The sequence below is a fragment of the Mesoplodon mirus genome (assembly GCF_964341445.2).
Source record: "Mesoplodon mirus genome assembly, chromosome: X".
In the NCBI taxonomy this organism is placed as follows: Eukaryota; Metazoa; Chordata; class Mammalia; order Artiodactyla; family Ziphiidae; genus Mesoplodon; species Mesoplodon mirus.
In genome coordinates, this window is record NC_138981.1 from 17055108 (window position 1) to 17079729 (window position 24622).

The 24622-nt window shown below is 43.3% G+C and overlaps 1 pseudogene across 1 annotated transcript; it reads left to right on the forward strand.

Moving 5' to 3' along the window:
* The first annotated feature begins 18798 nt into the window (after positions 1-18798).
* On the forward strand, positions 18799-19145 carry LOC309797066 (protein kish-A-like; annotated as a pseudogene). Its single transcript has one exon. The product of its transcript is annotated as a protein kish-A-like (transcript).
* Positions 19146-24622: the final 5477 nt, after the last annotated feature.

Consider the following 24622-nt stretch of genomic DNA (forward strand, 5'->3'; position numbering starts at 1 on the left):
TCAAATGACTTTTGGCATCATTTAGACCAGGGGTTGACAAACTACAGCCTGTAGACCAAACCCACCCTGCTGCCTGTTTTTGTATAGCCCAGGAGCCAAGAATGGTTTTATTTTTTGGTGGGGTTTTTTTTTCACATTTTTAAGTTTTAAATTTTAAAAAACACAAAAGAATATTTCATGAAATGGAAAAATTATAGGAAATTCAAATTTCAGTGTCCATAAAGTTTTACTGGAACACAGCCATACTCGTCTGCTAATATCATGTTGTTTTCACATTTCAACAGCAGAGCTGAGCAGTTGCAACAGAGCCCTTACAACTGCAAATCCTAAAATATTTACTATCTGGTCCTTTACAGGAAAAGTTTGCTGACCTCTAATCTAAGCAACAATATTTCAATGTTTTAAAGAGTAGGAAACTCAAGTCTCTAAGCAAATGGCAAAGAGCATACTGTCATAGCGTTACTGAAGGAATGTTCCCAAGGGGTTAACGTCTCTTGGCTCTGTGTATAAGTGAGGAGGTGAATGGCCTCCCATTTCCTTGTTATTGTGGTTGAGAAGCAACCACTGGAAGGACAAGTAGCTAGAGTTCTGGTTGCAGGATACTACTTTCCAGGGACTCTTTTTTGGGTGCTAATGTAAATGATGCTGTGTTTTTAATTTCAAGTTTCAATTGTTTACTGCTTGTATATAGGAAAGGGATTGACTTTTCCATATTAACCTTGTATCCTGAGAATCTTGCCATAATTGCTTGGGAGTTTTTTGTTGATTCTTTGAGATCTTCAACAAAGACAATCATGTTGTCTGTTCCATGGACTCTTGGCCCAAGATGTTTCTCCCATAAGTTCAGTTTTTGCTTTGCCCCCAGATAGTTATAATTTTAGTTGCCAGGTATAAATAATTCTTCAGAAACAAAATATAGTCTCCCCAACACTTTCCAAGGCTACCTCCCCACTCCCCGTAGAACAAAAATAGAAAAGGAGATATGACAAAGCCTACATGAAGGGAAAATGAAAGCACAAGTAAACACTGTGCTATTAACACGAAGCTTCGCCCTCCGATAGTAACTAATTAATGTAAAAATTAGAGGAATATTTAAGCAATTTACTGGAAATGAGGACCAGGGGGCAAAATTTCACACAGGAGGAAATTTAACAAAATTACCATATGACAATTGGGATGGTTCCTCAGAGCTATCACTGTCGCTTTCAAAATGTGGTTGTATAGACAACATTTCATCACTGGAAACTCCGCTCTCATAATCCTGTATAGCAGAATCTTCTACAATCACAATATCAGCATCATCACTGGCATCACTGTCCTCTTCAATATCACTGGCATCACTGTCCCCCTCAATAGTTACAGTAATATGAGCTAAGAAGAAGCAAAGAGAAAGGGTAGATTAGATACCACATTAAATTAAAAGTTTCTAGAGGAAACTACCTTATAAAGTTACAGAGTGTTTAAAAAACACTTTAGCTGAATAAAATTACAGTAAATATTTTCATATCTCTAATTGCAAGTTAGCTAAGAAATCAACTGCTTAGTATGAAGCTTTGAGATATATGTGTATGTACACACACACAAATAGTATTATTTCTAGGATTTCCTATTCTATAGAGCAATAAATTTCTTCTACTTTAAGGAACTGGACCACAGAAAGATAGACAAGATGAAAAGGCAGAGGGCTATGTACCAGATGAAGGAACAAGACAAAACCCCAGAAAAACAACAAAATGAAGTGGAGAGAGGCAACCTTCCAGAAAAAGAATTCAGAATAATGATAGTGAAGATGATCAAGGACCTCAGAAAAAGAATGCAGGCAAAGATCGAGAAGATGTAAGAAATGTTTAACAAAGACCTAGAAGAATTAAAGAACAAACAAACAGAGATGAACAGTACAATAAATGAAATGAAAAATACACTAGAAGGAATCAATAGCAGAATAACTGAGGCAGAAGAACGGATAAGTGACCCAGAAGACAGAATGGTGGAATTCACTGCTGCGGAACAGAATAAAGAAAAAAGAATGAAAAGAAATGAAGACAGCCTAAGAGGCCTCTGGGACAACATTAAACGCAACAACATTCACATTAGAGGGGTCCCAGAAGGAGAAGAGAGAGAGAAAGGATCTGAGAAAATATTTGAAGAGATTATAGTCGAAAACTTCCCTAACATGGGAAAGGAAATAGCCACCCAAGTCTAGAAAGCCCAGAGAGTCCCATACAGGATAAACCCAAGGAGAAACACACCGAGACACATAGTAATCAAATTCGCAAAAATTAAAGACAAAGAAAAATTATTGAAAGCAGCAAGGGAAAAACGACAAATAACATACAAGGGAACTCCCATAAGGTTAACAGCTGATTTCTCAGCAGAAGCTCTACAAGCCAGAAGGGAGTGGCATGACATATTTAAAGTGATGAAAGGGAAGAACCTACCTGGGTAGAGATTACTCTACTCAGCAAGGATCTCATTCAGATTCGATGGAGAAATCAAAAGTTTTACAGACAAGCAAAAGCTAAGAGAATTCAGCACCACCAAAACAGCTCTACAACAAATGCTAAAGGAACTTCTCTAAGTGGGAAACACAAGAAAAGGACCTACAAAAACAAACCCAAAACATTAAGAAAATGGTAATAGGAACATACATATCGACAATTACCTTAAACGTGAATGGATTAAATGCTCCAACCAAAAGACACAGGCTTGCTGAATGGATACAAAAACAAGACCCATATATATGCTTTCTACAAGAGACCCACTTCAGACCTAGGGACACATACAGACTGAAAGTGAGGGGATGGAAAAAGATGTTCCATGCAAATGGAAATCCAAAGAAAGCTGGAGTAGCAATACTCATATCAGATAAAACAGACTTTAAAATATAGAATGTTACAAGAGACAAGGAAGGACACTACATCACGATCAAGGGATCAATCCAAGAAGAAGATATAACAATTAAAACTATATAGGCACCCAACATACGAGCACCTCAATACATAAGGCAACTGCTAACAGCTGTAAAAGAGGAAATCGACAGTAACACAGTAATAGTGGGGGACTTTAACACCTCACTTACACCAATGGACAGATCATCCAAAGAGAAAATTAATAAGGAAACACAAGCTTTAAATGACACAATACCAGATAGATTTAGTTGATATTTATAGGACACTCCATCCAAAAACAGCAGATTACACTTTCTTCTCAAGTGCACACGGAACATTCTCCAGGATAGATCATATTGTGGGTCACAAATCAAGCCTCAGTAGATTTAAGAAAATTGAAATCATATCAATCATCTTTTCTGACCACAACACTATGAGATTAGAAATCAATTACAGGGGAAAAGACGTAAAAAACACAAACACACGGAGGCTAAACAACACGTCACTAAATAACGAAGAGATCACTGAAGAAATCAAAGAGGAAATCAAAAACTACCTAGAGACAAATGACAATGAACACAACGATCCAAAACCTACGGGATGCAGCAATAGCAGTTCTAAGAGGGAAGTTTATAGCTATACAAGCTTACCTCAAGAAACAACAAACATCTCAAATAAACAATCGAACCTCACACCTAAAGAAACTAGGGAAAGAAGAACAAACAAAACCCAAAGTTAGTAGAAGGAAAGAAATCATAAAAATCAGAGCAGAAATAAATGAAATAGAAACAGAGAAGACAATAGCAAGAATCAATAAAACTAAAAGCTGGTTCTCTGAGAAGATAAACAAAATTGATGAACCATTAGCCAGACTCATCAAGAAAAAAGAGGGAGAGGGGGCTTCCCTGGTGGCGCAGCGGTTGAGAGTCCGCCTGCCAATGCAGGGGACACGGGTTCGCGCCCCGGTCCAGGAAGATCCCACATGCCATGGAGCGGCTAGGCCCGTGGGCCATGGCTGCTGAGCCTGCGCGTCCGGAGCCTGTGCTCTGCAACCGGAGAGGCCACAACAGTGAGAGGCCCGCGTACCGCAAAAAAAAAAAAAAGAAAAAAAGAAAAAAGAAAAGAGGGAGAGGACTCAAATCAATAAAATTAAAAATGAAAGAGGAGAAGTTACAACAGACACCACAGAAATACAAAGCACCCTAAGAGACTACTACCAGCAACTCTATGCCAATACAATGGACAACCTGGAAGAAATGGACAAATTCTTAGAAAGGTATAACCTTCCAAGACTGAACCAGGAAGAAATAGAAGATATAAACAGACCAATCACAAGTAATGAAACTGAAACTGTGATTAAAAATCTTCCAACAAACAAAAGTCCAGGACCAGAGGGCTTCACAGATGAATTCTACCAAACATTTAGAGAAGAGCTAACACCCATCCTTCTCAAACTCTTCCAAAAAATTGCAGAGGAAGGAACACTCCCAAACTCATTCTATGAGGCCACCATCACCCTGATACCACAACCAAACAAAGATACTACAAAAATGAAAATTACAGACCAATATCACTGACGAATATAGATGCAAAAATCCTCAACAAAATACTAGCAAACAGAATCCAACAACACATTAAAAGGATCATACACCATGATCAAGTGGGATTTATCCCATGGATGCAAGGATTCTTCAATATACGCAAATCAATCAATGTGATACACCATTTTAACAAACTGAAAGAGAAAAACCATACGATCATCTCAGTAGATGCAGAAAAAGCTTTTGACAAAATTCAACACCCATTTATGATAAAAGCTCTCCAGAAAGTGGGCATAGAGGGAACCTATCTCAACATAATAAAGGCCATATGTGACAAACCCACAGCAAACATCATGCTCAATGGTGAAAAACTGAAAGCATTTCCTCTAAGACCAGGAACAAGACAAGGATGTCCACTCACACCACTATTATTCAACATAGTTTTGGAAGCCCTAGCCATGGCAATCAGAGAAGAAAAAGAAATAAAGGGAATACAAGCTGGGAAAGAAGAAGTGAAATTGTCACTGTTTGCAGATGGCATGATACTATACATAGAGAATCCTAAAGGTGCCACCAGGAAACTACTAGAGCTAATCAATGAATCTGGCAAAGCTGCAGGATACAAAATTAATGCACAGAAATCTCTTGCATTCCTACATGATAATGATGAAAAATCTGAAAGAGAAACTAAGGAAACACTCCCATTTACCACTGAAACAAAAAGAATAAAATACCAAGAAATAAACCTACCTTGGGAGACAAAAGACCTGTATGCAGAAAACTATAAGACACTGGCTGAAAGAAATTAAAGATGATACCAACAGATGGAGAGATATACCATGTTCTTTGGATTGGAAGAATCAATATTGTGAAAATGACTATACTACCCAAAGCCATCTACAGATTCAATGCAATCCCTATCAAATTACCAATGGCATTTTTTACAGAACTAGAACAAAAAATCTTAAAATTTGTATGGAGACACAAAAGGCCCCGAATAGCCAAAGCGGTCTTGAAGGGAAAAAAAACGGAGCTGCAGGAATCAGACTCCCTGACTTCAGACTATACTACAAAGGTACAGTAATCAAGACAATATGGTACTGACACAAAATCAGAAATATAGATCAATGGAACAGGATAGAAAGCCCAGAGATAAACCCATGCACCTATGGTCAACTCATCTATGACAAACGAGGCAAGGACATGCAATGGAGAAAAGACAGTCTCTTCAATAAGTGGTGTTGGGAAAACTGGACAGCTACATGTAAAAGAATGAAATCAGAACACTCCCTAACACCATACACAAAAATAAACTCAAAATGGATTTGAGACCTAAATGCAAGACCGGACACTATAAAACTCTTAGAGGAAAACATAGGAAGAACACTCTCTGATGTAAATCACAGCAAGATCTTTTTTGATCCACCTCCTAGAGTAATGGAAATAAAAACAAAAATAAACAAATGGGACCTAATGAGACTTCAAAGCTTTTGCAAAGCAAAGGAAACTATGAACAAGATGAAAAGATAACCCTCAGAATGGGAGAAAATATTTGCAAATGAATCAACGGACAAAGGATTAATCTCCAAAATATATAAACAGCTCATGCAGCTCAATATTAAAAAAACAAACAATCCAATCCAAAAATGGGCAGAAGACCTAAATAGACATTTCTCCAAAGAAGACATACAGATGGCCAAGAAGCACATGAAAAGCTGCTCAACATCACTAATTATTAGAGAAATGCAAATCAAAACTACAGTGAGGTATCACATCACACCAGTTAGAATGGGCAGCATCAGAAAATCTACAAACAACAAATGCTGGAGAGGGTGTGGAGAAAAGGGAACCCTCTTGCACTGTTGGTGGGAATGTAAATTGATACAGCCACTATGGAGAACAGTATGGAGGTTCCTTAAAAAACTAAAAATAGAACTACCATATGACCCAGCAATCCCACTACTGGGCATATACCCAGAGAAAACCATAATTCAAAAAGACACATGCACCGCAATGTTCATTGCAGCACTATTTACAATAGCCAGGACATGGAAGCAACCTAAATGCCCACCGACAGATGAATGGATAAAGGAGATGTGGTACATATATATATATATACAATGGAATATTACTCAGCCTTAAAAAGGAACGAAATTGGGTCATTGGTAGAGACGCGGATGGATCTAGAGACTGTCATACCGAGTGAAGTAAGTCAGAAAGAAAAACAAGTAAGGTATATTAATGCATATGTGCGGAACCTACGGATGAACTGGTTTGCAGGGCAGAAACTGGGACACAGATGTACAGAACAAACATATGGACACCAAGGGGGGAAAGTGGCCCCGGGGGAGGGGGTGGTGGTGGTGTGATGAATTGGGAGATTGGGATTGACATATATACACTAACATGTATAAAATGGATAACTAATAAGAGCCTGCTGTTTAAAAAAATAAATAAAATAAAATTCAAAAAAAGAAAAATGAAACTGGACCACCTGGCCCATGTACTATGTGTTCAATGATATGCTTTTAACTTTTAAAGGATACAACTGGTATTACACAACCACACTTTGTGGTGACCATGAATTCCCAAACTTGTTCTCTAAAAATCAATATCACACTTCCCTGGTGGTGTAGTGGTTAAGAATCTGCCTGCCAATGCAGGGGACACGGGTTCGAGCCCTGGTCCGGGAAGATCCCACATGCCGCGGAGCCACTAAGCCCGTGTGCCACAATTACTGAGCCTGCGCTCTAGAGCCCAAGAGCCACAACTGCTGAGCCCGCGTGCTACAGTTACTGAAGCCTGCACACCTAGAGCCCGTGCTCCACAACAAGAGAAGCCACCTCAATGAGAAGACTGCACACCACAAGGAAGAGTAGCCCCCGCTCGCTGCAACTAGAGAAAGCACGCGCGCAGCAACGAAGACCCAATGTAGCCAAAAATAAATAAATAAATAAATAAATAAATAAAATTTTTAAAGGTGACATTTAAAAATAAAACAATAAAAATCAATATCAATTCTGATGATAATAAAAAATGCAGAAATAATGTACAAAAGTAAATGTTGTTATCAAACAAATTAAATTCAAATTGAATCTCACAAAATGTGAAACAGATGACTACAGGTAAACTAGATGTGAAATATCAACTTGGTAAACCATTTTAATGAATATGAAAAATAGCACAATAGGCGAAATGTATGGTCTCTAAATGGGCTTTTTTATTTCTTAAAGTTGTTCTGAAAAAGAACATGTTTAGGCTTGAAGTATTAACTCGTAGATCACACTTACATTGCATATCTTGGATTCAGTACATTTATTTGCAATAGACCAAAGTATTAGAATAAAGTAATAGCTAGTATAAGGTGGTGTGAATATGGTACTAAATTAGGAATCACATGGTGTAGGTTCCAAATTCAGGCTCTCTAGCTATCCAGAGGTATTAACTTTGGGCCAGATACATCTACTCTTTTGCCTCTGTTTTCTCATCCATAAAACTTTGGGGTGGGATTTGGAGAGTCCCAACTATTAAGTCCCAAGACTTAATAGTCCTCATGGAAAAGAAATAGAACATTAGAAACTACCTAGTTATCCAAACAAAAGGAAACTGGTTAAATAAATTATGGTATTTTCATATGATGGAATGGTATATTGCCAATGAGAAGCACATTCTCAAAGAACATTTACTAATATTAGAAATGCTTGTGAAATGCTTGCTTCTTAAAGGGGGGTAAGATTCAAAGCAGAAAAATACAGCATAATCTTAACTTTGAGAGCAGAAGGAAACATACCAATGGTTATCTCTATGTCACTATCTCTGGGTGGCAAAATTATCTTCATTAGACTTCTCTATATTTGTTAAGATTCTCTACAATAAAGCTTAGACTTTATAATCAAAAGAAAATAACAAAGGCAACTGAAATTTTATTTTTAAGACAAGTTTTTGTATATCAACTGATCTTTTAAACTAGTATGAGTAAAGCTACTGACAATTCCACTAAGATTTCTCAGTTAATTTGCAAAATTCTAATTGATTCCTTTAGGTGTATGCATAGCCTTCAGAGGCAATTTTTAACACATTATAATATTTAGAAGTTTTTTGAAGATTATGCTCCCAAGGTGCAAGGAGCTAAGTTGCCATGAACTTACCAGATAAGGCATAGTTCACAATGGTGAGGGCTGAAACCTGTGTCTCACATGACAGCTAGTGCAAAGAATATACACAGCAAAACAGGGCAGATTACAATGGCCAGATCATTCCGATTTTTTTAGCAAAACTGTGCGTCAGTACACTGAACAATTACTTTCTAAATCTTCTGCCCAGGACTCTAAAAAGCAGCCCTTCTACTCTCCTAGGCAAACTTTAGAGACTACAAAGTCGGCCCGTTGGGGGATAATACCACCAAAATGTGCCCCATCGCCCAGCACTTGCTGCAGGCAGGCTTGAAACTGAATCGAGCCCATGCTCTGCTTTATAAAACAATGCGTAGAAAAGTTGCTTGTAAAATCTCTACTTGTAAACATTGAACCAGTTGACCACTTCGTGTCATAAAACCCCAGAGCAGTCCTAATTCGGGGAGAACCGGGTAGAAGAGGGAGGGAAGCGATCCCCAGCAGACTAAACTAGGGTCTTTTCTACCGAACGACCGTGCTCAACCATACTGCCGGCGGGGTGGGTCCTGGAGCTCACACCGAAGGACTCCCCTGCTTTACAGCGGTCCTCACATTTTGCAGTGTTCTGACTCCCGCATCTGCCCTCTTGAAGCAAAGAACAGGCTCCATGCGCGGGAATTTCTCCACACACACATCTTTATTTTCTTTCTCCTCATCTGCATATTTACTATAAAACAACGAGGCTGCCCAATCTGTCTTTGGTCAAACGCAGTTACGATCTAAGCCTCAAAATCAACGTCTCAGTCTCAAAAGATGTTACAATGAATCAACTCGCTAGTTTGTCAATTCTTTAAACTCAAAATTCTATATAAAATTTTGGTGGTGAGCATGCTGTAGGGTATACAGAAGTAGAAATGTAATGTTGTACACATGAAACGTATAATGTTATAAACCAATGTTACCTCAATGAAAAGCAAACCTAAAAAGAAATAAAAATAAAGTTGTAACGTTAAAAAAAAATTCTATATAACGTCTGAGAGTCTTGGTCCTTCCTGGACCCCTACCTCCTCCGACAGGGAAAGAGAAAGGATGATGGATCAACTTGTCCCAGAAAGTCAGCACCAAGTACTTAAAAAATAAGTAGCCAAATCTCAAAAGCTCACACGTTCTGGCATCCTGGGAGAGACGGTGGGAAACACACCCCACCCCCTGCAGCGCTGCTGCAGTTTTAGGTTGCCAAATGCAGACTCACTCTTCCAGCAAAGCCAATCCCCTCCTCCAAAGAGTGTCCCAGCCGCTAAGCCAAATCGCTTTCCTGGAGCAACAAGCAGTGCTCAGCAGCTGCTTGTGGCGCATGCACACGAGGCCTTGAAAAAAAGGTCAAAGGAAAAACCGCTGCTGCACAGAACTGCTCTGGAGCTAAAGCGTGGCACACCGCCCTCTGGAGGGCGCAGGAAACAACCGCGGTGGCCCACCCTCCCGCGTGAGGACGGCTGTTCTACGGCCACTAGAGGTCCTGTAAGGAAACACCGCCCTCATGCAGGAAACGAGGCCGGGCCTCACCACGTGCTGGCGCCACGAGAACCCCGGGGACGGAGCCAGCTATGGGTCACCTCAAGTCCCAGGGACGCCATGAACCCTGGAGGCCTGAAAGCCCCAGGATCCCCTCCATCCCCCAGGACGCCATGAACTCTGCACACACCTCGAGCCCCAAGATCCTCTCAAGCCCCTGGGACGCCATGAACCCTGCGCCCCGCTGCAAGCCCCAGATCACCTCAAGCCTCTGGGACGCCATGAACCGTGGGATCCCGGAAGCCCCAGATCCCCTCGTGCGCCTGGGATGCCATGAACACGTGGACCCCGGAAGCTCCAGATCGCCTCAAGCCTCAGGGACGCCATGAACCTTGGGACGCCGGAAGCCGCAGATCCCCTCGTGCCCCTGGGATGCCATGAACACGTGGACCCCGGAAGCTCCAGATTGCCTCAAGCCTCAGGGACGCCACGAACCCCAGGGACCCCAGAAGCCCCAGATTACCTCAAGCCCCTGGGAGACCATGAACCCCGGGACCCCTGAAGCCCCAAATCACCTCAGATCTCAGGGACGCCACGAACCCCGGGTACACCCTGAGTTCCTGGGATGCCTCGAGCCTCAGGGACGCCCTGGACCCGGGGCTAGACTCTGCCCGCAACACCTGGGTTCCCACGCGCGGCCTGACCAAGCTGGGACCGCAGCCGAGAGGCCACCACCTGACGCGCCGTGGCTGATTAACAGCCGCTCCCGCGGTCACCTGTGCAGCCCTCTAGGTGGGCTGGGTTCGAAAGCCGTTAGAGCCTTTCCCCGGGCGGGGTGAGGAGAGGCAGAAGCTATTGGGAAAGCTTCGGGGAGGGCCCCTTACCCTGCTCCTCAGACATCGTGAGGCGGGGAGCCCAGCTCTGAGTGCCTCAGGCTCGCCGTCTGCACTGCGTCCGGGTCGCGACTGTGCACACCGGAAGCGGAAGCGGGCGAACAGAAGGCGCGAAAAACCTCCGAGGTTTCTGCGGCTGCGCAGTAGCGCCTGGGCGTGCGCACTCGCCTGCAAGGGAGGGGGGGGCCGAATGCGCGACGGGAAGTGTGGTGCCTTGCCTCCCTCACTTTCTACCTATATGTAGATGTTTTTAAGTGTACTTTTTTCCACACATACAAAAAGCAATGTGAACTGGTAGCCACCAGGGTAATTCCACCCTTTCCAAAATGTTCTTCACATACAACACAGCATAGAAAAAGTGTAGAATGTAAGAGATTTGAGTTCAGACTTTGTCTAAGGTTTTCCGGGGTTTGTACTCGTATCCAACACCAGCTTTGGGAACAAATCCGGGAATAATCCAACTTTCGAAATGTGCCCTTAATAAGGCCCACTAAATCTGTGCCACCCTGCCCTTCAGCTGCACCACTCTCTATTTGCCATTTTCCACTGTAAGAAGTCAGTATTACTGTCCATATTAAAGATGAGAAAACTGAGGCTTAGGTAGTTTCATTAACTTGCTCAAAGCCACAAGGCTAGTGGCAGAGTTATCATTTGAACACATGTATTACCCCCACCCCATAGCACATGCTCACATCCCCTGTTATTCTACCTCCTGCTCAATTGCTTCTGGAACTTTCTCACATCCCTTGAAGCCTGGTCCAGTAGGACATCTGTTCTAATAAATCCTACACCAAGACACTTTCCTACAGCCCCCTGGTAAGGAATGAGTAGCTCCTTCTCTAGGATGCCACAGTGGGTTCCCGTCACCTCCTTTTAGCACTTAAGTCACTTTGCCTGTTATTAGAAATCTTTGTAGACAGTCTTCTCGCCTAAGTTCCTGGAGAGAAGCACCACGTCTTATTTATATTTAAATGGCACTTCCTTCACAAGGTTCTAAGAATTAAATGTTATAAAATATAGAGCACCCACCACAGTGCCTGGAATTTTGGTTCCGTTTCACTGTGGCAGTTATACAGTGACTCTTGGCACTGTGCATCTCCTCATTTGGGGGGCAAAGTGAGAGAGAGTTTCTTCACTCGTAAGTTTCTACCCACTCCTTGGATAGAAATGTAGAGTTGCTTCACTGGGGTATGGGAGTGTAAATATGTGTAAGAGGGTGCACAGGAAAGCTGAGTAATAGAAAGGATGCACTATGCTGGTGTTAAAATCAAACACAAACAGAAACCGGTCTTGAAAGTTCCCTGAGCATACAAAACCAGTTTAGTCACACAGGCAAAGCTTAATTTAGTTTATTTTGCAAGGCAAGTGAGGCTAACTTAACCTGGGTCACTTCTTGCTTATGCCTCTGAAAATCACAAGTGAAACTTAAGTTATTCCCCCAAATTGATGAGGTGACCACTAACCAATTCCCTTTCATTTAAGAAAATTCTAATATTATAACCAATCACTGTGAAGAAAATCACTGCCTCCACACTACATAAGCTGCTTTATAGCAATATACTTCTGAGTCTCATTCCATGTTTTAGTTTCAGTGCTCCTGGTTTGCAAACTGTCCTTTTGGTGTGCGCAAAATAAATTTTTTACTAATGACTGCCTCAGTGATTCATCGGTTTCACTTTTTTTTTTCTGAACTTTTGACACTGGTACTCCCTTTCAACTTCACATTCACCCTTTAGCCTGCTCTGTGGAAATTGATATGGACTCTTAATTCTTCCCTTTGCCAGTAGCACAGTTTAAGCTTCTTTCAGTAGGAGGTGCTGGAGAGAGATTGTAGAGGGAACAAGTTTTATCCTACAAGGCATATTGCCGGCAAGTTCCAGAGGGTCGATTTGCAGCAAGTTCCACCAGTACAGCAGCACAGTGATTTGTATCATTCAGTCATAGTTGTGCCCTCTTGGGCCCACTATCAGCCCTAGAGGTAGTAACTGTTCCTCACAGCTGTTATTCCCATATTCTTTAGAGTTTTCTTTTTTTCTTACTAGCCAATCCCTCATTACTCCAATCCACTCTTATACTTAATACATCTTTGTATTAAACTTTCTCTGTTCCAATTATTGTGTGATTTTTTTTCTCTTCGTCGTACACACAGACTGATCCACTCACCCAATGTACCCAACGTCTGTTCCTGGAATGTAACCGAACATCCAGCAGATGCTCGACAACCCCTTCACTTTCATTTCTAGTCAGACCTCTCCCTTCTTTCACTTGACCCCTCTTCTCCAAGAAGGGACACAGACGGGAAGGTGGAAACGCTTCCTTAGCCATGGTTCTCTCCTAAGGCCAGCATTCTTCTTCTAGTCTACCTAAGCTGCATCACCCTGACTGAGTAGGGTGGAACATAGTGCCCAGGAGACCTTGCAGATATGGGAGAAGTGGGAGGAGACGCTGGTAGTGCCATCAACCTAAGCTTAGGTATGAGCTGAGCCACCGTCCCTACAGAAGAGGATGTCTTTCTTTCCTTCTTTCTTTCTTTCTCTTTCTTTCTTTTATTTTGGCTGTGACGGGTCTTAGTTGCAGCACGCAGGATCTTCATTGCGGCATGCGGGATCTTTAGTTGAGGCATGCGGACTTCTTAGTTGCAGCATGCAAACTCTTAGTTGCAGCATGCATGTGGGATCTAATTCCAAGACCAGGGATCGAACCTGGGCCCCCTGCATTGGGAGTGTGGAGTCATACCCACTGGACCACCAGTGAAGTCACCAGGTTGTAGTAGTTTTGAGGGAGTTGGCTGGATGGAGTTTTGATGGATGGTTCGATCCCTGGTCCGGGAACTAGATCCCACGTGCATGCCACAACGAAGAGTTCCAGTGCCGCTACTAAACATGCCACAATGAAGATCCCACGTGCCGCAACTAAGACCCAGTGCAGCCTAAATACATAAATAAACTACTGCAACCCTGATGACCAACCAGGCACATGAAAAGATGCTCAACATGACTAAGCATCAGGGAAATGCAAATCAAAAGCACAATGAGATGTCACCTCGCACCTGTCAGAACAGCTATCATCAAAAAGAACACAAATAACAAATGTTGGCAAGAACGTGGAGAAAAGAGAACCCTCGAACACTGTTGGTGGGAATGTAGATTGGTGCAGCCACTGTGGAAAACAGTATGGAGGTTTCTTAAAAAACTAAAAATAGAGCCACCATATGACCCAGCAATTCCACTCCTGGGTATATACCCGAAAGAAACAAAAACACTAATTCGAAAAGATACATGCACCCCAATGTTCATAGCAGCATTATTTACAATTGCCAAGATATGGAAGCAACCTAAGTGTCCATCGATGCATGAATGGATAAAGAAGATGTGGGATATAGATAGATAGATAGAGATGAATACTCTTCAGCCATAAGAAAGAATGAAATTTTGCCATTTGGAACAATATAGATGGACTTGGAGGGTATTATGCTAAGTGAAATAAGTCAGACAGAGAAAGACAAACACTGTACGACGTCACTTATATGTGGAATCTAAAAATACAACAAACTAGTGAATATAACAAAAAAGAAGCAGACTCACAGAAATAGAGAACAAACTAGTGGTTACCAGTGGGGAGAGGGAAGGATGGAGGGGCAATAGAGGAGCAGGGAATTAATGGGTACAAACTATTATGTATAAAATAAGCTACAAGGATATATTGTACAACACAAGGAATATAACAAATATTTTACAATAACTATACGCGGAGGGTAACCTTTAAAAATTGGGCATCACTATATTGTACACCTGTAACTTACATAATATTGTACTTCAACTATACCTCAATAAAAAATTAAAATTAAAACACAAAAAACCCAAAATGAAGTAATTGATTATATTCAATTCAAATTATTTAATTTTAAATAAATAAATTTTAAAATTATTGATCCAGCAAACAAACAACAACAACAACAAAAAAAAACCAATGCAACCCGGGGACGGATCTCACAAGGCAGTACTGAAGGTTGCCAATCAGCCTGAAACGCTGGGGGCTGCAGAGCCCAGGTGTGGAACCTCACACCTGACCAAGACCTCTGCCCTGCGTCCTTGCTGCCCCCTCCCAACTCCCACCCCACGGGGCCATGACGGGGCTGTTGGATCCAAGGCCTTAAGAACACTTCCCAGTGTGGGGGGCGGGGGAGGGCTGGCAACAACACAGGAACAAGTTTGACCAACTTACATTCTCTTTGTAGAGACAGGGAAAGGCCCAAGAGAGAAAGAGAGCACGGCCTGCGTCCCAGCGGTTGTGAAACTGGATCCCATTGGGTCATTAACGCCGAGATGTGTGTGTGCGCACGCATGCGTATACGTGCACGTGGGGGGGGATGTGCGCGAGGGAGATGGGGGTACGATGGGGCTATGATGGGGGCTGAGAATAGGAAAGACACTCGAGGGAGGACACAGGGGTAAATAAGAGCCAACCCCTCTCCACTGCTGTGTGACCTACAAAGAGGTGGTGGCGTCGGGCGAGGAAAGTGTGACAACAGCTTGTGTGCCTCCCAGGCCGAGCCTGGGCCTGGGACCCCGGGTCCGGGCAGCAGTGCGGCGCCCCCCCCCCCCGCCCCAGGTGGTGGCACAGGACTCGGGGCCTCTCCTCACGTGCCTTCTTTCTGGCGGCGACTCGAGCCCCACGTGGCTTCCTGGCCACGGTGCGTGACTCCTGGGCGCCTGGGTGGGGTGGGGAGACCCGTCCACACCCAATCACACTTTCGTGCCAAGAAGCGGCCGCAGCGCCTGCCGCCCTCCCCGTCGGGCCCGGAACTTTCTGCTCCTGAGCGCGGTGCGTCCGGGTCGGCAGCGTGGAACCCAGATGGCCGGCGGTCGAGGCTTCTGGGTGCCTTCCTGGGTTCTTCCCCGGCCCGAAAGCTCACCTAAGACCCCTGCCAAAAGCTGGCCTTCCCAGACCTCGGGCGATCTGCAAAGTAACCGCTAGTATCATTTGAAAGGAAAAGGTGGTTGTGCTGGACCGTCTGTGGGCTGTGCTGAACCCAACAAACAACTCGGGCCGCCCTCAGAGGGACGCCTACGCCTCTGAGAAGAGCTCAGAAAAGGTGGAATGAAATCGCTGGAGTCGCCCCCAAGCACAATACGTGGATGGGATGACATGGAGGGCACAGCGCACCGTGGACGATCGGTTCCCTTTGCTGAGAGCTCTCCTCCCCACCCCCGATAACTGCCAGAATGATCTATCTAGAATCCAGGTCTGCTTGTGTGACCCCGCGCCACCCCCCAGTTTATAATTAATAGCTTCCACAGCACAGCCCTTGAGAGCCATCCAAAGCTGACCCAAGGGCCTTCCTGTTCCAAGCCTCCTTCAGCTCTCCAGGACCCATGTTGAAATTCACTTTAAGAATGAATTAAAATCTTCTTTAATATCAAGGCCACACGGCTGCTTTCCTGGGGCTCCAGTGTATCAGGAGTGAGCTGTGAACAGGATATGGAAGAGGGAGCAGCAGTGGAGGGAGAGGCAATGCTGGAATAAAGGGACAGTTCCTGCACCCATTGTGTCAAGCTGCTTCCCATCCTCCATCTCCCCGACTTCTCACACCCCTGGAAGGAAGTAGTGATCCTCGCCTCTGAGAATTTAGCAAAGTCCCACAGACAGAAATCAGCAGAGGAGGGGAATCTAACCCTGAGTCCCTTGGGTACATCTTTCTCTCTCCGACCTCTTTGTAACATACCTGGAAAGAAGCTGATGCTTTGGGACCAAGAAAGTGCTTCAAAAGGAGAGACCAGGAAAACACTGAGGGGTCCTTTGTGGACAGGGTAAAGCCAGGAGGAGCCTGCCCTGAGGATGTTAGGCCCCAGCACACCCAGCGGCCTGTAGAGACCCCCGCATCAGGGCTCCCCACAATGGAGCACTGGAGATCCTCCACTGGGGCTCAGGGGAACACTATAGAAGATTATCTGCTATTTAATGTAATCCTCTTCTGTTAAATTTCAGATTTTGTACTATTTTATAACATGCACAGGAGTACGTGTATTGACCTTTCCCTGAGGGGCGGCCCCATCCTGGACTCTCGTGGCTTCCCAGGGCTGAGCCCTCACTGGCTGCTGCCCCATTACACTGCAGGCTGTGAGGATTGCTTCATAAGCCTCTGAACCATCTCTTCAAGCTCCATGAATTATCCCACACCACAGCAAAGAGAGGCTGACGACAACTGGACCCTCCCCCTATCCGGCCCAATGGCAATGTCTAATAGTCTCCATCTTTACTGGTCTCTAGAATCCCACCGGCAGCAGCTCAAGCCCTCCTCCTTTTTCTGAGCCTGAGGGCCTCACACGTACATCCCACCCTAGCCAGTCCTCCCGCCCCTAGCTCTCCCTCTGGGCCAGTTCTCCTCCAGACACCTCCCCTCCCCTTCCTTCTTGTCTGTATCAAGAGAAGGGCTCCTTGTGTCTGAGGGCAAGCCCTCTGTCTACACACCAGAAACCCCAGGCCCTTTTCCCTGTCTGGAATGCCAGAGCACGGCCAGCCTACCCCAAAGGAAAACAACCACCCCTGGCCAAAGGCTTACTTCACCCCTTTAGGTACCTGTGTTCGTCTTTGGCTACCCAATTACTCCAGTTGCTGGAGGAAAGATGTGACAGTGTGATTCTGAGGCATTTCTCATCCCTTCGGTACCCCACTCACACTTCTGCTAGAGTCGCTCCTGAAATATCAGAATGCCCCTGAGATTCGCTTGCTGTCACTCTACAGTTCCCATTCTAACTTTGAAATGAAAAATTATGTCCAGTCTAACCTGGGGAGGCTTTCAAAGAAACAGGTCAGTAGCCCAAGGTAACTGAAAACAAATTCTAATATTTACTTGTTTTTACATATTCATTGAAGGGGCCACAAATCATAAACTGCTCCTAACTCCTGAAATCCCCGTCCTTCACAGCTCTCAGCCCTCACGTCTGCCCACTCCCAGCCTCCCATGCTATGAAGCACTGATATAACGTGTCCTTGCCACGTTCTCTACCTTATACTTTTCATCCCATCCCTTAAGCTTCAACTATCATCTTTACATGCATGATGATCAAATATGTGTGTGAGACCAAGAATGCTGGTTGTCTACAAAATCAGTTCTCCTTTTCTCAGATTAAGAGCCTTTTGACTGGGCATGCAGCCACCGAGTTAAAAGACTCCCCAGAGCCTAGGAGTGGCTGAATGTGAACATGGATGTGATGGCAAGAGTTAGAACAACCATATTGGGCCAGGAGATGGAAGCCACATGCTGAGGAAAGCAGAACAAGATGAGAGGAGTGCAGATCCCTGATATATGTGGGACACCTCCTACTACCAACATGAAACAAGACAGGAGTACGTTTGTATCTTTTTGAGAGTCCTGAGATTTGGGGTCTCTCTGTTAAAGTACCCAAACCGATATCCTAACTAATGCAATAACTGAAGGAGAGAGGAGGGAGGCATTTTTACCCCTCTGTGCTTTCCTTTCCTTGCAACGCCCATCCCTCCAGGGATTTTTTTTTTTTAATCATTCTTGGAACAGGGGCAGCAGAGGATGGAAAATCCACGTCCTGAGAAGACTTCTCCCACAGAGGGACCTGGCTTCCATGCAGCTCCCCGAAAGGGCCGTGCAAGCTGCTCCACAGCTCTGGGCTAACCAGCTTCTCATGCTCCTACAGGCAAAAGGCCAGGGGAGAATGGATCTTCCTCTAACTATGCCACTCCCCGTGTAGCTCCCTCTTCCTTTCTCTTTCACGTTTTCTCTTCATGGTTACAAAGCCCTCTCCCATCCCCACCGAACCCTACTTCCTCCATTAAAAAACATCCTCTCTGGATGTGGCTGGGGCTTCGCCGACCTATGTTTGCCATTTTCAATTTTTCAGAGTCTGGTGACTGTAATCTTGCTGCTTCTATGTACCTGTGCTTATATCCGATCCTTGGCACCCGGCCTCCTGGACAGAAATAAAGCTGGATTGTTGGGTATATTTTGGAAGGGTGCTAGAATTGGTGAACGGATGAGTCCTTATGTGGCAGCATGCTGTATTGTGATGGCCTTCAGCATCCTCTTCGTAAAGGAGCTTGGAAAAATGCCAGAATTCAGTTACCATCAGATTTAAATATTTAAAAAAGGACTTATCTGCTGAAAATAATGGAAAGAATGGTTAACCCTTTTATCTCTGAACACTGAATGAGATAAAGTTCCAGCGGCTGTTCTCTAATTTTGTTATTGGACCAATGTTCTATATTATTAGGATGTAACCATTTAATACTCAAGAGTTTCAATATGTCTGTAACAGTCAACCTCTGTACTGTCATGACAATATTACATTCTGCATATGTCATTCTGTTGTGTCAGATACCAGTTTTTAGTGAGGTATCTTTCAGGCACATAGTAGAAAACAAAATTGGTAAATTACTCAAGTTCCTTTCACTGTGATTTGGAAACGATAAACCTTTACAGAATAAGAGTTCTTTTTGGACTAGCTTTTTTTTTTTTTTTTTTTTTGCGGTACGCGGGCCTCTCACCGTTGTGGCCTCTTCCGTTGCGGAGCTCAGGCTCCGGACGCGCAGGCTCAGCGGCCATGGCCCACGGGCCCACTGCGTCGCAGCATGTGGGATCTTCCTGGACTGGGGCACGAACCCGCGTCCCCTGCATCAGCAGGCGGACTCTCAACCACTGCGCCACCAGGGAAGCCCTGGACTAGCTTTTTTATTGAAGAAAAAAAGGTCCAATTTGTGTTGGTAAGGACTGCATTCATATTTAATAATGCCTGCTTTTCCTCTGGTCACACCATTTTGAGCATTAACCAGAGTACCTCTATTCTTAGCAAACTGTAGTTTATTACAGGTGTTTAAACTATTTAAAACAAGCCTATGCAGTTCTTAAGGAGGAAGATAAATGAGATGTGACTTGAGAGTACGATTGAGAAGATGTTCCTATTTAACATAAAAGAATTCAGAATACTTGATTGGTGTTATCGTCTCTGAAACCTCTGGTTAAGTATGGATGTCTTAAGCATAAATTTGACCAGCCAACAGTCATTCTCTGAATAAGACTATATGCTTAGAGTAAAAAGAGCTAAACAGAACAATTACATAATGGTACTCTTGTATGTGTTTTTCACTTTTTTTGTGTTAGATCTCTACATTTTAATTACTCCAAAATGCAAACTCTGTTTTTGTTTTGAATACAGTACTTTAAATCTAGTTTATGTTTTGTCTACCAGCTTGAACAGGAATCTTGTGTAACTTAGTAAGTGATGATAAAGTTTTCAAATCTACTTACCATATGCCATGGCATAAATGTCTTTGAGCTTTGATGATAAAGGAAGACCTTCAGTAATTTTCATCAAGGCAAGAGGAACGTTGGAAATGTGACTTGTAAATTTTGTAGTAGAGCAGTTATTACACATTTATGGTTAACATTTCTTAAGGTTCAACCAAAATTCAGTTAAAATTTCAAAGCGAAGGAGAACTTCTTAGCTAAAAATTGCCATTATAAATAGTATTAGATATTGTTGGCAGCTATTAATTCCCCATAAAAGGAATAAACCTTTTTTTTAAGAAAAGCAAACATCCTGTCTCTAACTTCCATATGGCTCTTGTCCTAGAAGACAGAAACATATCCTTTTATTTCCAGTAACTCATTGGTTGCGTCAGACCAGCATTTAAATTGTCTTCTAATACCCAGCAACGCTTCTCAAACTTGAGTGTACCAGAACTACCTGGAGGGCTTGTTAAAACACAGATTGCGGGGTTCCACTCCTAGCTTCTGATTCAGCATGTCTGATGTTTCTAACAAGTTCCCAGGTGGAGCTGATGCTACTGGTCCAGGACCACACAAAGACCCACATTTGATCTGTCTTTCAATACTGTGGCCACACTTGGCTATTGAGCACGTGAATGGGGCCAGGCTGAAATGAGATGTGCTCTGAGTGCAAAATACACATCCGGCTTTAAAGATGGCACACAAACAAAGAGAATGTAAACCATCTCTTTAATAATTTCATATTACTTACATGTTGAAATGATCATAGTTTGCATAGATTAAATAAACTATATTATTAAATTGATTTTACCTGATTATTTCTACATTTTATGTGGATATTGGGAATTTTAAAATTACCTATGTTGCTGGTATTACATTTCTTTTTTTTTTTTTTTTTTTTGAGGCAAGGAATACGACTTTATTTGGAAAGCCAGCAGACTGAGAAGATGGCAGACTAGTGTCTCCAACAACCATCTTCTGGCATTACATTTCTATTCGACAGCTTTCTAACAGACAATTACAGGGAGATATCAGATGGTAAAAAAGAAATATTGGGGATGATTAGGAATTTGAATACTGCATGAATGTAGGATGATAGAAGGGAACTGCTAATTTTTTTAATAAACTTTTAATTTTACAACAGTTTTAATTTACAGAAAAGTTATTAAGATAGTGGAGACAGTACCCACACCCATTTTCATCCATTATTAGTATTTTATATTGTGGTACATTCACAACTAATGAATCAATATTTGTGCATTGTTATTAACTAAAGCCTACACTGTATTCACATTTCCTTTTCTCCTTTCTCTGTTCCAGGATCCCATATTATGTTTACTCATCATGTCTCCTTGGGCTCCTCTAGACTGTGACAGATTCTCAGACTTTCCTTGTTTTTGATGACCTTGACAGTTTGGAGGAGGACTGGTTAGGTATGTGGCAGAATGTTCCCCAACTGGGATTTGTCTGATGATTTTCTTCGTGATGAAACTGGTGTCATGGGTTTTGGGGAGGAAAACCTCAGCGATAAGGGGCCATTCTCATGCTATCATATCAAGGGTACATACTATGAACAGGACTTCTCGCTGTTGATGTTGACCTTGATCACCTGGCTGAGGGTGTTTGTCAGGTCTCTCCCCTGGAGAGTTCCTCTTTTCCCTCCTTTCCATACTGCCCTCTTTGGAAGGAAGCACATACTTCTCTGCACAGCACACACTTAAGGAGTGGGGAGTAATGCTCCACCTCCTTGAGGGTGAGTGTCTACATAATTTGGCATTCTTCTGCGCAGATTTCTCTCTTCTCCCCTATTTACTTATTCAATCGTTGATTTACAGCAGTATGGACTCAGGGATATTTGTTATGCTTTGGGTTATAATCCAATACTGCTTTATTTTGTTGCTCAAACCGTTCCAGACTTCTTGGCCACTGGAAGCTCTTTCAGTTCGCTCCTGTGTCCCTTTGACATTCTCGTTGTTGTGCTTTCTTGGAGCACATCCTTCGACACTTACAAGATGCTCCAGGCTCAACTTGTATATTCCCCGTCCCAGTCCTAGAATCGGTCATTTCTCCAAGGAGCCCTGGTTCCTCTCATTACAGCATGGTGTTAGAAATGAATTATTAATTTTTAAAGTGTGATAATGGTACGGTCACATTTTTATAAGTTTATCTTTTAGATATACATACTGACCTATTTATACGTTAAATGATCTATCAGATTTGCTTCAAAACAACGTGGAAATGGGAGATGTGAGTGGGAGCGTGGATGAAACAAGATGGGTTATGAGCTGATAATTATTGGAGCTGGGTGGTGTCCCTTCACTGTCCTTATTTTCACATGTACTTGAAATGTACTACAATAAAGCTTTTTTAAAAAGTAGTTGATAGAGCTAATATTTGCTCATTGAGTCAGGTGTTTTACAGGAGCTATCAACAGCGAGCACAACTTTGACCTTCTATATTTATATTTTTAAATTCCAACTCCAAAGCATGAAAAAGGTGGCTCCTAAATAGGAGAGAAAAATATTAGCCTGGCTCAATAAAAATGGAACCACCCAGCAACAGGTTTGCAGACACAAGATATAAATTGTCAGTAGGACATGGGACAGCTTTGTTAAACTTAAGGGTTTACAGCTCACAGTTACATCTTCAAATCCTAGTTAAACACACACACACACACACACACGCATGCAAAACACCAACAGGTTTAGTGAAAGCACTTCGTTTGTGTCTCTGACAAATCTTTCAGTATATTCATAAAGATGAGGGATGTTTTCAATTCTCCTACAAGCCCAAAATCTCTGGGCCTAACTGCCTTTGCCCTGAGAGTCCTCTGGATCGGCCATCTCCCATTACTGTTCAGACACATCTGAGCTGCTCCATGGTGGTGGCGGGGAGCCACACTGCCTTAATGAAGTACAACATCAATAAAAATGATTTTCTTGTAAACTGGGAGAGGTACTGGAAACGGCCGTGTTTTTAAGAAGAAAATTTGCTTTTGTGTTTTTTTCCGTCAACCAACATCTAAGTATCTATTATGTAGGAGATAGTATGCTAAATCCTGGGAATACAATAATAAATAAAAGTATCAGCCCTGGAAGTGCTCATAGGAAAGAAACTTAGCGTTTCTGAAGTGGCATCTGGCAGCAAACTCGGGAAACAACAGACTGGGGGGCCCAGACAAGAGAGAGCCGTGAGAGGTAGGATGCCTGGGACCAGGTGACGTCAGGGGTGCGGTGGGCTGTGGACGATGAGGAGCTGAGGCCAACGCTGGCAGGCACTCTGTCAGGTGCCCGGACGCATCGGTGGGTGAGGCGCTGTTAAGGCAGGGACTGGACAGGGGCACATCAGCAAAGGAAGGTGGGAAAAGATTCAGGTGTGATGAGGAGGAGATGCTGTGGGCTTGCACATACCCAGGCCTAGAACTCAAGGAGAAAGTTCAGGAAAGAAGCTGTGGCTACAAAGGTAGGGGTGCTTATTGTTTTTCTTGTTAGCATTTCAGAAGTATCTCATTAACTTCTGAATTTTATGTCCCAGAGTGTAGCCTGTACTAACTTTGTTTGCTGTGATTCTGAGTGTTCTATGTAGCTTAGTATATACTCAATTTTGTGAAAGCTCCATGGATTCTTAACAGTGAATTTTCTCTTTGAATCTAATGTCTATCAATAATGCTTTTTTTTTTTTTGCGGTACGCGGGCCTCTCACTGCTGCGGCCTCTCCCGCTGCGGAGCACAGGCTCCGGACACGCAGGCTCAGCGGCCATGGCTCACGGGCCCAGCCGCTCCGCGGCATGTGTGATCTTCCCGGACCGGGGCACGAACCTGTATCCCCTGCATCGGCAGGCGGACTCTCAACCACTGTGCCACCAGGGAAGCCCCCAATAATGCCTTTTGATTTATACCAGTATCTGCCCTTTAATTTTGCTTCCTTATGTCAAAGACTGAATGATACAATAAAGTCTTTTTGCTGTTGCCTCTTGTACAGCAGGGAGAGTGGGCAAGCTTGGTCTTAGTATGCGATCATTGTGGAGAGCTGCTTTCAGGGTTCAATTTCATCCAAATGCTGGACAAAACAGGGGAAACGTCAGGAGGGATGAGACGCAAAGTGTCCACCATGCGTTCTGAAGGTGGGCCCTGGCTTACATGTCCTCCCTGAGAGCTCTCTGCACTCCCTGGATCAACGTCAGAGCACTTAAAAATATAAGCAAGTCCTAGCATCACAGTGTGGAAACAGCCCCAGAAATCTGAACATACTTCATTTACTCAACCAACTGTGAGTACAGTCCCTTATGTAGCTTGAAAAAGCAGCACTTTTCCTCCCAGAATCACTGTTGCTAGTCATGATGTTTAATTTTTAATTTCCAATATTACAGAAGGGCATGGTTTTTCATGTTTACAGAGGGAGTCCCAATTTAAAA